The 15641-nt window shown below is 41.2% G+C and overlaps 1 long non-coding RNA gene across 1 annotated transcript in view; it reads right to left on the bottom strand.

The window, feature by feature from the left end:
• Window positions 1–12026, bottom strand: part of LOC306918732 — a 69452-nt gene extending 57426 nt beyond the window's left edge. Inside the window, exon 1 of the long non-coding RNA XR_013789387.1 lies at window positions 11805–12026. This is a non-coding gene — a long non-coding RNA (uncharacterized lncRNA). The remainder of the gene's footprint in view (window positions 1–11804) is intronic.
• Window positions 12027–15641: the final 3615 nt, after the last annotated feature.

Below are 15641 nucleotides of genomic sequence, written 5' to 3'. Positions count from 1 at the left end.
GAACCCTTAACTTAACCTTAACGATGATGAAACCTTAACTTAACCTTAACGATGATGAAACCTTAACTTAACCTTAACTATGATGAAACCTTAACGACGATGAAACCTTAACTTAACCTTAACGACGATGAAACCTTAACTTAACCTTAACCATGATGAAACCTTAACTTAACCTTAACCATGATGAAACCTTAACTTAACCTTAACTATGATGAAACCTTAACTTAACCTTAACTATGATGAACCCTTAACTTAACCTTAACGATGATGAACCCTTAACTTAACCTTAACTATGATGAACCCTTAACTTAACCTTAACTATGATGAACCCTTAACTTAAACTTAACGATGATGAAACCTTAACTTAACCTTAACTATGATGAACCTTAACTTAACCTTAACGATGATGAAACCTTAACTTAACCTTAACTATGATGAAACCTTAACTTAACCATGATGAAACCTTAACTTAACCTTAACGATGATGAAACCTTAACTTAACCTCAACGATGATGAAACCTTAACTTAACCTTAACGATGATGAAACCTTAACTTAACCTTAACGATGATGAAACCTTAACTTAACGATGATGAAACCTTAACTTAACGATGATGAAACCTTAACTTAACGATGATGAAACCTTAACTTAACCTTAACGATGATGAAACCTTAACTTAACCTTAACGATGATGAAACCTTAACTTAACCTTAACGATGATGAAACCTTAACTTAACCTTAACGATGATAAAACCTTAACTTATCCTTAACGATGATGAAACCTTAACTTAACCTTAACTATGATGAAACCTTAACTTAACCTTAACTATGATGAACCTTAACTTAACCTTAACGATGATGAAACCTTAACTTAACCTTAACTATGATGAAACCTTAACTTAACCATGATGAAACCTTAACTTAACCTTAACGATGATGAAACCTTAACTTAACCTTAACTATGATGAAACCTTAACTTAACCTTAACTATGATGAAACCTTAACTTATCCTTAACGATGATGAAACCTTAACTTAACCTTAACTATGATGAAACCTTAACTTAACCTTAACTATGATGAACCTTAACTTAACCTTAACGATGATGAAACCTTAACTTAACCTTAACTATGATGAAACCTTAACTTAACCTTAACGATGATGAAACCTTAACTTAACCTTAACTATGATGAAACCTTAACTTAACCTTAACGACGATGAAACCTTAACTTAACCTTAACGATGATGAAACCTTAACTTAACCTTAACGATGATGAAACCTTAACTTAACCTTAACTATGATGAAACCTTAACGACGATGAAACCTTAACTTAACCTTAACGACGATGAAACCTTAACTTAACCTTAACTATGATGAAACCTTAACTTAACCTTAACCATGATGAAACCTTAACTTAACCTTAACGATGATGAAACCTTAACTTAACCTTAACTATGATGAAACCTTAACTTAACCTTAACTATGATGAACCCTTAACTTAAACTTAACGATGATGAAACCTTAACTTAACCTTAACTATGATGAACCCTTAACTTAACCTTAACGATGATGAAACCTTAACTTAACCTTAACGATGATGAAACCTTAACTTAACCTCAACGATGATGAAACCTTAACTTAACCTTAACGATGATGAAACCTTAACTTAACCTTAACGATGATGAAACCTTAACTTAACGATGATGAAACCTTAACTTAACGATGATGAAACCTTAACTTAACGATGATGAAACCTTAACTTAACCTTAACGATGATGAAACCTTAACTTAACCTTAACGATGATGAAACCTTAACTTAACCTTAACGATGATAAAACCTTAACTTATCCTTAACGATGATGAACCCTTAACTTAAACTTAACGATGATGAAACCTTAACTTAACCTTAACTATGATGAACCTTAACTTAACCTTAACGATGATGAAACCTTAACTTAACCTTAACTATGATGAAACCTTAACTTAACCATGATGAAACCTTAACTTAACCTTAACGATGATGAAACCTTAACTTAACCTCAACGATGATGAAACCTTAACTTAACCTTAACGATGATGAAACCTTAACTTAACCTTAACGATGATGAAACCTTAACTTAACGATGATGAAACCTTAACTTAACGATGATGAAACCTTAACTTAACGATGATGAAACCTTAACTTAACCTTAACGATGATGAAACCTTAACTTAACCTTAACGATGATGAAACCTTAACTTAACCTTAACGATGATGAAACCTTAACTTAACCTTAACGATGATAAAACCTTAACTTATCCTTAACGATGATGAAACCTTAACTTAACCTTAACTATGATGAAACCTTAACTTAACCTTAACTATGATGAACCTTAACTTAACCTTAACGATGATGAAACCTTAACTTAACCTTAACTATGATGAAACCTTAACTTAACCATGATGAAACCTTAACTTAACCTTAACGATGATGAAACCTTAACTTAACCTTAACTATGATGAAACCTTAACTTAACCTTAACTATGATGAAACCTTAACTTATCCTTAACGATGATGAAACCTTAACTTAACCTTAACTATGATGAAACCTTAACTTAACCTTAACTATGATGAACCTTAACTTAACCTTAACGATGATGAAACCTTAACTTAACCTTAACTATGATGAAACCTTAACTTAACCATGATGAAACCTTAACTTAACCTTAACGATGATGAAACCTTAACTTAACCTTAACTATGATGAAACCTTAACGACGATGAAACCTTAACTTAACCTTAACGACGATGAAACCTTAACTTAACCTTAACTATGATGAAACCTTAACTTAACCTTAACCATGATGAAACCTTAACTTAACCTTAACGATGATGAAACCTTAACTTAACCTTAACTATGATGAAACCTTAACTTAACCTTAACTATGATGAACCCTTAACTTAAACTTAACGATGATGAAACCTTAACTTAACCTTAACTATGATGAACCCTTAACTTAACCTTAACGATGATGAAACCTTAACTTAACCTTAACGATGATGAAACCTTAACTTAACCTCAACGATGATGAAACCTTAACTTAACCTTAACGATGATGAAACCTTAACTTAACGATGATGAAACCTTAACTTAACGATGATGAAACCTTAACTTAACGATGATGAAACCTTAACTTAACGATGATGAAACCTTAACTTAACCTTAACGATGATGAAACCTTAACTTAACCTTAACGATGATGAAACCTTAACTTAACCTTAACGATGATAAAACCTTAACTTATCCTTAACGATGATGAAACCTTAACTTAACCTTAACTATGATGAAACCTTAACTTAACCTTAACGATGATGAAACCTTAACTTAACCTTAACGATGATGAAACCTTAACTTAACCTTAACGATGATGAAACCTTAACTTAACCTTAACGATGATGAAACCTTAACTTAACCTTAACTATGATGAAACCTTAACTTAACCTTAACGATGATGAAACCTTAACTTAACCTTAACGATGATGAAACCTTAACTTAACCTTAACGATGATGAAACCTTAACTTAACCTTAACGATGATGAAACCTTAACTTAACCTTAACTATGATGAAACCTTAACTTAACCTTAACTATGATGAAACCTTAACTTAACCTTAACTATGATGAAACCTTAACTTAACCTTAACTATGATGAAACCTTAACTTAACCTTAACGATGATGAAACCTTAACTTAACCTTAACTATGATGAAACCTTAACTTAACCTTAACGATGATGAAACCTTAACTTAACCTTAACGATGATGAAACCTTAACTATGATGAAAACTTAACCTTAACTATGATGAAACCTTAACTTAACCTTAACGATGATGAAACCTTAACTTAACCTTAACGATGATGAAACCTTAACTTAACCTTAACGATGATGAAACCTTAACTTAACCTTAACGATGATGAAACCTTAACTTAACCTTAACGACGATGAAACCTTAACTTAACCTTAACGATGATGAAACCTTAACTTAACCTTAACGATGATGAAACCTTAACTTAACCTTAACTATGATGAAACCTTAACTTAACCTTAACGATGATGAAACCTTAACTTAACCTTAACGACGATGAAACCTTAACTTAAACTTAACGACGATGAAACCTTAACTTAACCTTAACGATGATGAAACCTTAACTTAACCTTAACGATGATGAAACCTTAACTTAACCTTAACGATGATGAAACCTTAACTTAACCTTAACTATGATGAAACCTTAACTTAACCTTAACGATGATGAAACCTTAACTTAACCTTAACGATGATGAAACCTTAACTTAACGATGATGAAACCTTAACTTAACCTTAACGATGATGAAACCTTGTGTGTTTGACACCTAACCCACAGTCCACGTCACTCTCTCACGTCACCTGACTCAGTCCACGTCACTCTCTCACGTCACCTGACTCAGTCCACGTCACTCTCTCACGTCACCTGACTCAGTCCACGTCACTCTCTCACGTCACCTGACTCAAATCCCCGTCGCTCACCCCAGGCCAGCCCCCAGGTCATCATGACATCACTCTCTCACGTCACCTGACTCAAATCCCCGTCGCTCACCCCAGGCCAGCCCCCAGGTCATCATGACATCACGTGACATCAGCCCCCATATATGTGACCATATATTAAACATGTAGCTAGGTGTAATGTGAGAGTCCACAGAAGTGAACCTTTCAAGCCTGTTTTCTCAACTCGCTGTTTCTCTGCAAGACATTTACTCTATAAGCCATATCTCCAAATCATAGGGAATCATAGCTTCAAATTGACATATTGGTTGTTCTGTTTGACCCACCAGTTTTGTGGGTCAAACAGAACAACCAATATGTCAATTTGAAGCTATGATTCCCTAAAACGAAAATGTTTAAAAACATCCGACAAGCAGAGCCGTCATCTGGACAGAACTAGAGTTCAGACTTGAGTTCTCTACAGGCCCGAAAATTAAGGCCCGCGGCCCTACCTGGGCCCTCATCACACCCTGTAGGCCCTACCTGGGCCCTCATCACACCCTGTAGGCCCTACCTGGGCCCTCATCACACCCTGTAGGCCCTACCTGGGCCCTCATCACACCCTGTAGGCCCTACCTGGGCCCTCATCACACCCTGTAGTACACTCAAGACACTGCCCCCGCTCACTGCCTCCCTTAGATCTCCATATATGGAGCTGACCTGTTCTGACATTCCATATGTTGGTCTGACCTCATCACACCCTGTACACTCAAGACACGCTCCATATAAGCCTCGGACAACGCCAACTCGGATGGTGACATTCATAACAATAAACAACTGTTTGCTAAAATAAGACTAAATTGACAATTTCGTCAACAAATAAAAACTAGACTAAAATGTTAGGAGGGGACTAGTGAACAAGAGATCCAGTATAAGTCATTTTACACTTGGTTGCATGCTGAAAATATATATAAAATATTTTCAGCAAGTGTATAAACAGTCACTACGACGGCATCAAGGACGGCCAAAATACACTTTAGTCGACGAAATCAACTGTACATTTAGTCGACTAAAATCTTATATAAAAATAATAAAACTTTATTTATATAGCACTTTTTTAAACAAAGTTACAAAGTGCTTTGAACAGTCAGACATCAATAACAGAATACATCTCAGGTGCAAAAGAAAAAACTGTAGAAAATGCAAAATAACAAACAGATAAAAATCAGGGAGATGCAAAGGCTATTCTATAAAAATGGGTCTTTGAGGGTTTTAAAATGTGTTAGAGACTCTGGGTTAGCCTCAGTTCCTCTGGTACGCTATTCTAGAGCCTTGGGGCCTTAACCACAAAAGCCCCCCCCCCCCCCCCCCCCCCTTAGTGACCAATGTAGCCTTGTGGGTCACCTTCAGTAGACCCTGACCCGATGACCTTAAGGTACGTGGCGGCACATAACATTCAACCATGTTGCATAAGTAGCTATAGGCGCTAGACCATTAAGAGCTTTAAAAGTTAATAATACAATCTTAAAATCAATGCGAAAGGATACTGGCAACCAGTGAAGTGCAGCTAAAACCGGAGTTATATGCTCAAATCTCCTGGTGCCTGTGATGAGCCTAGCTGCCGCATTTTGTACCAGCTTTAGGCGGTGAATGAGGTTCTGGCTGAGACCAGAATACAGGGCATTGAATGAGGTTGTGGCTGAGACCAGAATACAGGGCATTGAATGAGGTTGTGGCTGAGACCAGAATACAGGGCATTGAATGAGGTTCTGGCTGAGACCAGAATACAGGGCATTGAATGAGGTTCTGGCTGAGACCAGAATACAGGGCATTGAATGAGGTTCTGGCTGAGACCAGAATACAGGGCATTGAATGAGGTTCTGGCTGAGACCAGAATACAGGGCATTGAATGAGGTTGTGGCTGAGACCAGAATACAGGGCATTGAATGAGGTTGTGGCTGAGACCAGAATACAGGGCATTGAATGAGGTTCTGGCTGAGACCAGAATACAGGGCATTGAATGAGGTTGTGGCTGAGACCAGAATACAGGGCATTGAATGAGGTTGTGGCTGAGACCAGAATACAGGGCATTGAATGAGGTTCTGGCTGAGACCAGAATACAGGGCATTGAATGAGGTTCTGGCTGAGACCAGAATACAGGGCATTGAATGAGGTTCTGGCTGAGACCAGAATACAGGGCATTGAATGAGGTTCTGGCTGAGACCAGAATACAGGGCATTGAATGAGGTTCTGGCTGAGACCAGAATACAGGGCATTGAATGAGGTTCTGGCTGAGACCAGAATACAGGGCATTGAATGAGGTTCTGGCTGAGACCAGAATACAGGGCATTGAATGAGGTTCTGGCTGAGACCAGAATACAGGGCATTGAATGAGGTTGTGGCTGAGACCAGAATACAGGGCGGTGAATGAGGTTGTGGCTGAGACCAGAATACAGGGCATTGCAGTAATCCAAGCGAGAATAGACCAGGGCATGGACAACAGTTTATGCCATCTTATGACATTTAGTTGACTAAAACTAGACTAAAACTAAAACATTCCAGGTGACTAAAATGTGACTAAAACTAAATGAAAACTATTCAAGAGACTATGACGAAAACAAAAAAATTGCTGCCAAAAACAACAGTACAACACTGGTTCAAAACCACTTGTCTACTATTAGACTACATCATAAATGCCACCGTTTTACGCACAGCTCTGCCACTGAAACAACAACCCTTTACAAACACTATCCCTGAAAGCTGTCAACAGCACGTCAAAGTCAAGTCAACAACCTGTAGCAAGTAAGCAATACAATGAGTGACACTTTCTTTCAATAATTAACCCATTCAGAACGGGAACCACCTTTTGGTGGCCAATTACACATAATTTCTGGGGGTCCTTGACATGGAATATTGAGCACCACTGATACAGAAACATGAGGTATTTCAGAAAGCTGTCAGGATGTAGAAGACATTTTTAGAATCTGATCTCAGGCCTAAATGGGTTAAGTGCAAGTCTTGTCAAACTGAAAAGCCAAGTGTAAAACTGCAAACAAACGGAGTGCCACTTTCATCCAATGAGTCCACATGTACTGAATCAATCATGCACAGCCACTAGAAATAAACTAACTCTACAGTAAGGTGGCCTAAAGGTGGCCTAAAGGTGGCCTTACACTAGCCGATAATCGGGCATTTTTGACGCTCGGGGGGTGCCCGACCGCTCAAAGCGCGATCGGGATCGGCCCGATCAACATCAAGAATGTTTGATATTTGCTCTGCCCCGCTCCGATTATCCTGTAGTGTGTGGTGCTATCAGATTATCCTGTAGTGTGTGGTGCTATCAGATTATCCTGTAGTGTGTGGTGCTATCAGATTATCCTGTAGTGTGTGGTGCTATCAGATTATCCTGTAGTGTGTGGTGCTATCAGATTATCCTGTAGTGTGTGGTGCTATCAGATTATCCTGTAGTGTGTGGTGCTATCAGATTATCCTGTAGTGTGTGGTGCTATCAGATTATCCTGTAGTGTGTGGTGCTATCAGATTATCCTGTAGTGTGTGGTGCTATCAGATTATCCTGTAGTGTGTGGTGCTATCAGATTTCAGATTGAAAAAAATCAGCTAGTGTAATAATAATAATAACTTTATTTATATAGCACTTTTCTGGACGGAGTCACAAAGTGCAGTACAACACAATCAATAAAAGCAGCAAATCAACAACTTACAGTCAGCAATATAAAAACAACAATGTAATAGATAAAAATAGATAATAATACCGACAAAGTTCAGTGAAAAAAACATTTAACGGGGCAGGGGGGGGAATGCTTTTATGAACAAATACGTTTTGAGAAGTGATTTAAAAGATGCAATGGTATCTGCTTGTCGGATGGATTTGGGCCACGTTAACTTACTGTAGGCTAAGAAAGTTGGTTGTTTGGCTGTTCAGTTTGTTTAAATGTGTCTTTTGTATTAATGTTTTAATTAAACTGTTGATTTATTTAAGCACCATCCACCCCCTGGTGGTGGTGGTGGTCCACATTCTAAGCATGTCATGTCATTATTACAGGTCGAAATGTGTCTGAAAGAAAATGGTGCAATTTGTCCAAAATGTGTCTAAAATGGTCCCAAAAAGAATAAATAGAACAATACTCTGTCACTGAAACATTTAACAACAGCATTTTACAAATAAAATGCCCCTACAAGCTATCAACAACACACAGGCTGCACTGCATTCGTCATGTCCCCTTTTGGTGTTAGCATTATGTTATGCTTTAGCTGTTGAAAAATAGCAGATCTACAAGCTCGTAGCGCGCCACTAGCTTTGTAGGTCTGCTATTTTTTTAAATCGAAGAACGGCTGACATAGAAACATAGCTTTTTCAGAAAACTGTCAGGATGTAGAAGACGTTTATAGAATCTGATCTCAGGTCAGAATGGGTTAAGTCAAGAGAAACTACTGTAACCAAACAATAACATGAGTGACACTTTCTTTCAATAAGAAGTGAATAAGGTCAAACTGAAGAGGCAAGAGAAACAATCAAACAACTGTAACGAACAATGAATGAACAATTCGTGGCAGCGGTGGCCGAACGGTTTGCGGAGCGGTCTTGATACCGGAAGGTCGCCAGTTCGTATCCCCGGACCGGCACGTTAAAATTACCACTGCTGAAGTGCCCTTGAGCAAGGCATTGAACCACTACCATGAAATGTTCTATGAGCAGGGCCTGGCTGTAAAGAAGTATCTGATGCTTAGTCCAGTTACCCTGGGTAAATATAGTAACTTTGCTTTGAAATAAGTGACACTTTATTTCAATAACTTATGTGAATAAAGTCATGTCAAACTGACTAGTCAAGAGAAACAATCAAACGACTGTAAACGAACAATGAAATAACTAGTGACACTTTCTTTCAATAAGAAGTGCAGAAATAAAAGTCAAACTGAAAAGGCAAGTTGTAGAAACTGCAACAAGCAATGAAATGAGTGCCATGTGAAGGAAGTCCTCATGCGGTGAACCATGCACAGCCACATGCAGTACATTAACAAAGTTATGGTGGCTTTACAAGACTCTATGTCTGAATGAAACTGCTGGATAATTTAACCACCGTTCCCCCTGGTGGTGGCGTCCACATTCTAAAGCTTATTATTATTATTATTATTGTAAAGTTGGCCGAGTGGCCAAGGCTCCAAAAAGTGACAAAATCCAGCAATACCATTTAGAGTGTTTTATTCTTCCCCGATGCAGCCGTATTTACAGTGGAAGGCCTAACAGACACAAAAACACTGAAGACTAAACTCACAAAAAGACAGATGAAACTTAGCTTGAAAGCAAATTAGGAAACAAAAACCCAGAACATAAGAAACTGTATTAGGCTATAAACCCTTCCAAAAAGGGACCCCTAGCAGCTCTCCCTGGGTGTTACCTGCTTGTTGCCCAAGCCACTACTGAACCTCGGCATCCTGCAGCCTCCCTTAAATACTAGGTGAGACCATACCAAGAAAACAGAACTAATTGGTAACCACTTAACTCAAATAAGGCAAACTATTATATACGGTTTTCCTAAACCTATTCCAAATACATTTCAAGCACCAAATCATTAACATAAGAGAACATATAACACAAGAGCTCTTGACACATAAGACAGACACCCCTCCTGCGCTATAGCACTTGGTACCTTCCCCCACTCAATCAAGGGGATCACCAGGTGCCACACAATCATTAAACACAATTCCCAATCAACAGAAATGCTGTTAAAACCCATGCACCATCTTTGTGTCCTTTTATAATTCATGTTTGTACAAATAATAAAATAAGAACAACATGCAACACTAATGTCCAGTCACACAGTCCTCCCAGCCAGTTTGCTGTTAAATGGAAGCAGCTGTATAAGGGTGTACCAAAATCTCCTGGAGGGGGCGTCAACATATGTGTCACGTGGTAGCTTCCGCCATACTTGCTGGCTTGTCTGGTTTGTTTACATTGAGCGACCATCCGTATGCTTGTATACGTTCTTTTTCTAAACTGACCTCACAATAGTGCAGACTTGCTCAGTAAATAAGTGCCACAGCAGGTCGCGTCGAGGAAATGAGCCAGAAAACGGAATTAGATGTTCAGCTTTCCAGCATGGAGACAGCATCAAGGAACCCAGATTGACGAGTTTACAAAAAGACGTAGAATGACTTGGATCGGCGCACGGGCGCAGAGACATAACGTTCAACAAAGTATCTAAGCACAGCCGTGTTTGTTCACAACATTTTCCTTGTCCTTGTAATGTATTTGGGCCCGACGTTCTTTCTATCCATCCTGGTGTTTGTTCACTATGTTATCGCCAAGAACGAGCTCAATATTTATAAAAACATACCACCGTCATTCTATTCTGAGTGATGCGGGCTAGAATTTAATGCCCACCAGGGGGCCGTCCCTAGCCTTTTAGACGCCGCCCCCCTCTTGGTGACGTACACGTTGGCACACGCTATAGGGCACGGGCTGCCCCTAGCTCCTTTCGGAACCCTACGTTAAAGTTTCTGACATTTTGAGGTCCAAAGGAGCTCAACCCGGGGGGTCCGGAGACGGGCTAGGGCTGCCCCGTGACAATTATTATTACAGGCGAAATTTGTCCCCCGCTCAAAAATGGTCCAATTTGTGGAAAATGTGTCCAAAATGGTCCCAAATAAAATAGCCCTATAAAGATCTGTCGACAACAGATATAGGCTACAGTGCATAATCATGTCAAACTCACAAGTCAAGTGGAAAGTGTAACAAAAACAATGAACTGTAGGCCTAACAAACAATAACATTAGTGACACTTTCTAGTTCCAATAAGTGCATAAAGTCACGTCAAACTGACTAGTCAAGTGGAACAACTGCGACAAACAATGAAATGAGTGACACTTTCTTTCAATAATAAGTCCACATGTCAGTTTAGCCACTAAAGAAATAAACAGCAACTTAACTTACTGTAGGCTAACAAAGTTAAGTCGGGCTGTTAAAAAAAATAATGTAGGCTATTTATGCTTTAATTAAACTGTTTTTGGTGTATTTATTCACCCTGGTGGCGGCGTGTCATTATTATTATTATTATTACAGGCGAAATTTGACCCCCAAATTGGGTCCAAATTGTCGAAAATGTGTCCAAAATGGTCCAAAAAAAGTTAATAAAAAATGCAGACCTATTATATTCAACCTCGTGCTATATTCCCACAGCGGCTACGAAGTGGAACTGTTTGACTGAATGTCCTAATTATTATTAGTCCTGAAACAAGAGATAAAAGTGTGTTTGTAGTCCGTGTGTAGTTTAGTTTATTAGACTCACCTCCTCCAGAAAGTGTCTCTGTCTCCTCCTGTAATAATAATAATGTGTGTCTGTCTCCTCCTCAGCTCAACGTGTGTTCTCTCCTCCTCCTCATAAAGTGTGTAATAATAAATACAACTGCTCATCTAGTCATCTTTATCTCTCTGAATGTAAAGTAGTTTTATGAGCGTTAGACTTCAGTCAGTCAGTCATTCTCTCTGATGAACATGCTGCCGCGCGAGGCGTGGGGCGGGGCGGGGCTGACGTCACGGAGACGCGTCACGTGGCCAGGAAATGTTTTTTTTCTTCTTTTTTTTTTTTTGGTTTCCACTCTTTATCCCATTGCCCGGCGGGATGGACCGTGGGCTGTGATTGGCTGTGATGGATGGAGTTGTTGTTGTTGTTGTTGTTGTTGTTGTTGTTGTTGGTTGTTATGGGCAACCAGCCATCAGGGGCAGGCTGTGTGTGTGTGTGTGTGTGTGTGTGTGTGTGTGTGTGTGTGTGTGTGTGTGTGTGTGTGTGTGTGTGTGTGTGTGTGTGTGTGTGTGTGTGCGTGCGTGCGTGCGTGCGTGCGTGCGTGCGTGTGTGTGTGTTCATTCATAAAGTGTTGGTTTGTGGTTTGACAGGCCGTAGTAAATAATAGAACACAGCTAAGGAAACATATGCAGCAGTGGAAAATATACAAGTTTATACTTAGTTACTAGTAATAGGCCTATTGCTGTAATATTATTACTTTTCCCAGTAACGAGGTATATTTTTCTAATTATTTGATCGGACCAAAACATTGTGTTTATTGTCATGATTTGTCACAACAAGAGTTGGCTCTTAAATGTCTTTAAATAAATACTTTTTTAAACTGCAGACCCCCGTAAAATCTGAATCCCCCCCCCCCTTTCCCCCCTCACTGTATAGGTTATCTTTTTAACTCCTTTATGATGATTTCCTGTTTTTGACTATAGGCCAAAGTGTATTTGTGTGTACGTCTCTAAATGCTATGATGAATTGAACAAGGTGGACCCTCTTGTAAACAAGCCTAGTGCTTTATTGGTGTCGTCCACTCACAGTTAACAGTCTTTGTATTGAGTTGTGCTTGAAATGTACTGTAATTCTGCAAACTGTTAATAAATACTTCAATCAATCAATCAATCAAACGTCTATGGGAAAAATGAATGGAGAACTATCTTCCAGGCCTGTCGTCGTCATGAAAGGGGGCGGGACTGCCACGCTCCATATACTGTATTAATATGTATACAAATATTTTGAAAATAACAGATCTGCAAGCATGTGTAAAGGGCTGAAGTGGTGACTGTATATGTTTTGTATTATTAATAATCAAAATCAAAAGTAATTAGTAAGCTAAAGTGATCAAATAAATGTATTGGAGTAAAAGTATATATACTAGCCTACGATATTTGGGTTCGAGTTGTAGCCTATATATAGTGGAGTAGAAGTAAAAGTATTGGGAGTTGGAAATACTCAAGTGAAGTACATCAATGATACTTAAGTATATGTGCTTTATTTCCACTGAACACATGACATGATGTAACCGAAGCCATATGAGCCAGGTGTGTGTGTGTGTGTGTGTGTGTGTGTGTGTGTGTGTGTGTGTGTGTGTGTGTGTGTGTGTGTGTGTGTGTGTGCGTGCGTGCGTGCGTGCGTGCGTGCGTGCGTGTGTGCGTGCGTGCGCGTGTGTGTGGGGTGGGGCTAATTACTGTGGAATGTAGTCAGTAAGTCATTGCTCTGTCCCAGACAGACTCAGCATATATATCTCCATAGGTAGCCTATATATCACTTTGCTCTAGTACAGCAGTTCCCCTGTTACCTCCCGACCTAGCTGACGCACCGCCTGTTACCTCCCGACCTAGCTGACGCACCCCCTGTTACCTCCCGACCTAGCTGACGCACCCCCTGTTACCTCCCGACCTAGCTGACGCACCCCGTTACCTCCCGACCTAGCTGACGCACCCCCTGTTACCTCCCGACCTAGCTGACGCACCCCCTGTTACCTCCCGACCTAGCTGACGCACCCCGTTACCTCCCGACCTAGCTGACGCACCCCCTGTTACCTCCCGACCTAGCTGACGCACCCCATGTTACCTCCCGACCTAGCTGACGCACCCCCTGTTACCTCCCGACCTAGCTGACGCACCCCCTGTTACCTCCCGACCTAGCTGACGCACCCCGTTACCTCCCGACCTAGTTGACGCACCCCCTGTTACCTCCCGACCTAGCTGACGCACCCCCTGTTACCTCCCGACCTAGCTGACGCACCCCCTGTTACCTCCCGACCTAGCTGACGCACCCCCTGTTACCTCCCGACCTAGCTGACGCACCCCCTGTTACCTCCCGACCTAGCTGACGCACCCCCTGTTACCTCCCGACCTAGCTGACGCACCCCCTGTTACCTCCCGACCTAGTTGACGCACCCCGTTACCTCCCGACCTAGCTGACGCACCCCCTGTTACCTCCCGACCTAGCTGACGCACCCCCTGTTACCTCCCGACCTAGCTGACGCGCCCCCTGTTACCTCCCGACCTAGCTGACGCGCCCCCTGTTACCTCCCGACCTAGTTGATGCACCCCCTGTTACCTCCCGACCTAGCTGACGCGCCCCCTGTTACCTCCCGACCTAGTTGACGCACCCCCTGTTACCTCCCGACCTAGCTGACGCACCCCCTGTTACCTCCCGACCTAGTTGACGCACCCCCTGTTACCTCCCGACCTAGTTGACGCACCCCCTGTTACCTCCCGACCTAGCTGACGCACCCCGTTACCTCCCGACCTAGCTGACGCACCCCCTGTTACCTCCCGACCTAGCTGACGCACCCCCTGTTACCTCCCGACCTAGTTGACGCACCCCTGTTACCTCCCGACCTAGTTGACGCACCCCGTTACCTCCCGACCTAGTTGACGCACCCCCTGTTACCTCCCGACCTAGCTGACGCACCCCTGTTACCTCCTGACCTAGCTGACGCACCCCCTGTTACCTCCCGACCTAGTTGACGCACCCCCTGTTACCTCCCGACCTAGTTGACGCACCCCTGTTACCTCCCGACCTAGTTGACGCACCCCCTGTTACCTCCCGACCTAGTTGACGCACCCCCTGTTACCTCCCGACCTAGCTGACGCACCCCCTGTTACCTCCCGACCTAGCTGACGCACCCCCCACATGGAAATAAAAATTGCATAAGCTATATAGAGACATATATTTCCTTTTTATCCACATATATGTACATATATGCACCTGAATATGGCATACTGTACATGCAGCAATGGATATATTCTGCATATACTTGCCATATATTGGCATATATATGTTAATATATTTTAAATAAAACCATAGCACCACCATTAGCCCTTTCATGTCACGCACCCCCTAGGAGGCGCTCGTGCACCACAAGGGGTGCCACAGTTTGGGAACCACTGCTCTAGTGTGTGAAGATGTTGGACTTTCACATGGGAGACCTGAGTTCGAAACCTGGGCCTTACATATATATATAAATATATACACACACACACACACACACACACACACACACACACACACACACACACACACACACACACACACACACACACACACACACACACACACACACACACACACACACACCCCCCACACACACACACACACACACACACACACACACATATAAATATGTGTGCTGTCCAATGATTACATAGGCTATTTCAATCGTTATACCTCATGATTTATCTAGTTAATTGCGTGATTAATGGCAAAATAAGTCATCAGTTTTTATCTGTTCACAATGTTTACCTTAGAGGGATATTTCTTTATACCCCTATTAACATGGGGGGGGGGGGGGGGGGTATGCTGGCTTTATGCAAAGATATGTTC

The sequence above is a fragment of the Electrona antarctica genome (assembly GCF_951216825.1).
Source record: "Electrona antarctica genome assembly, contig: scaffold_231, whole genome shotgun sequence".
Taxonomy (NCBI): domain Eukaryota; kingdom Metazoa; phylum Chordata; class Actinopteri; order Myctophiformes; family Myctophidae; genus Electrona; species Electrona antarctica.
The sequence above is the reverse complement of the archived record's forward strand: the minus strand, read 5'-3'. Positions and strand labels throughout refer to the sequence as shown.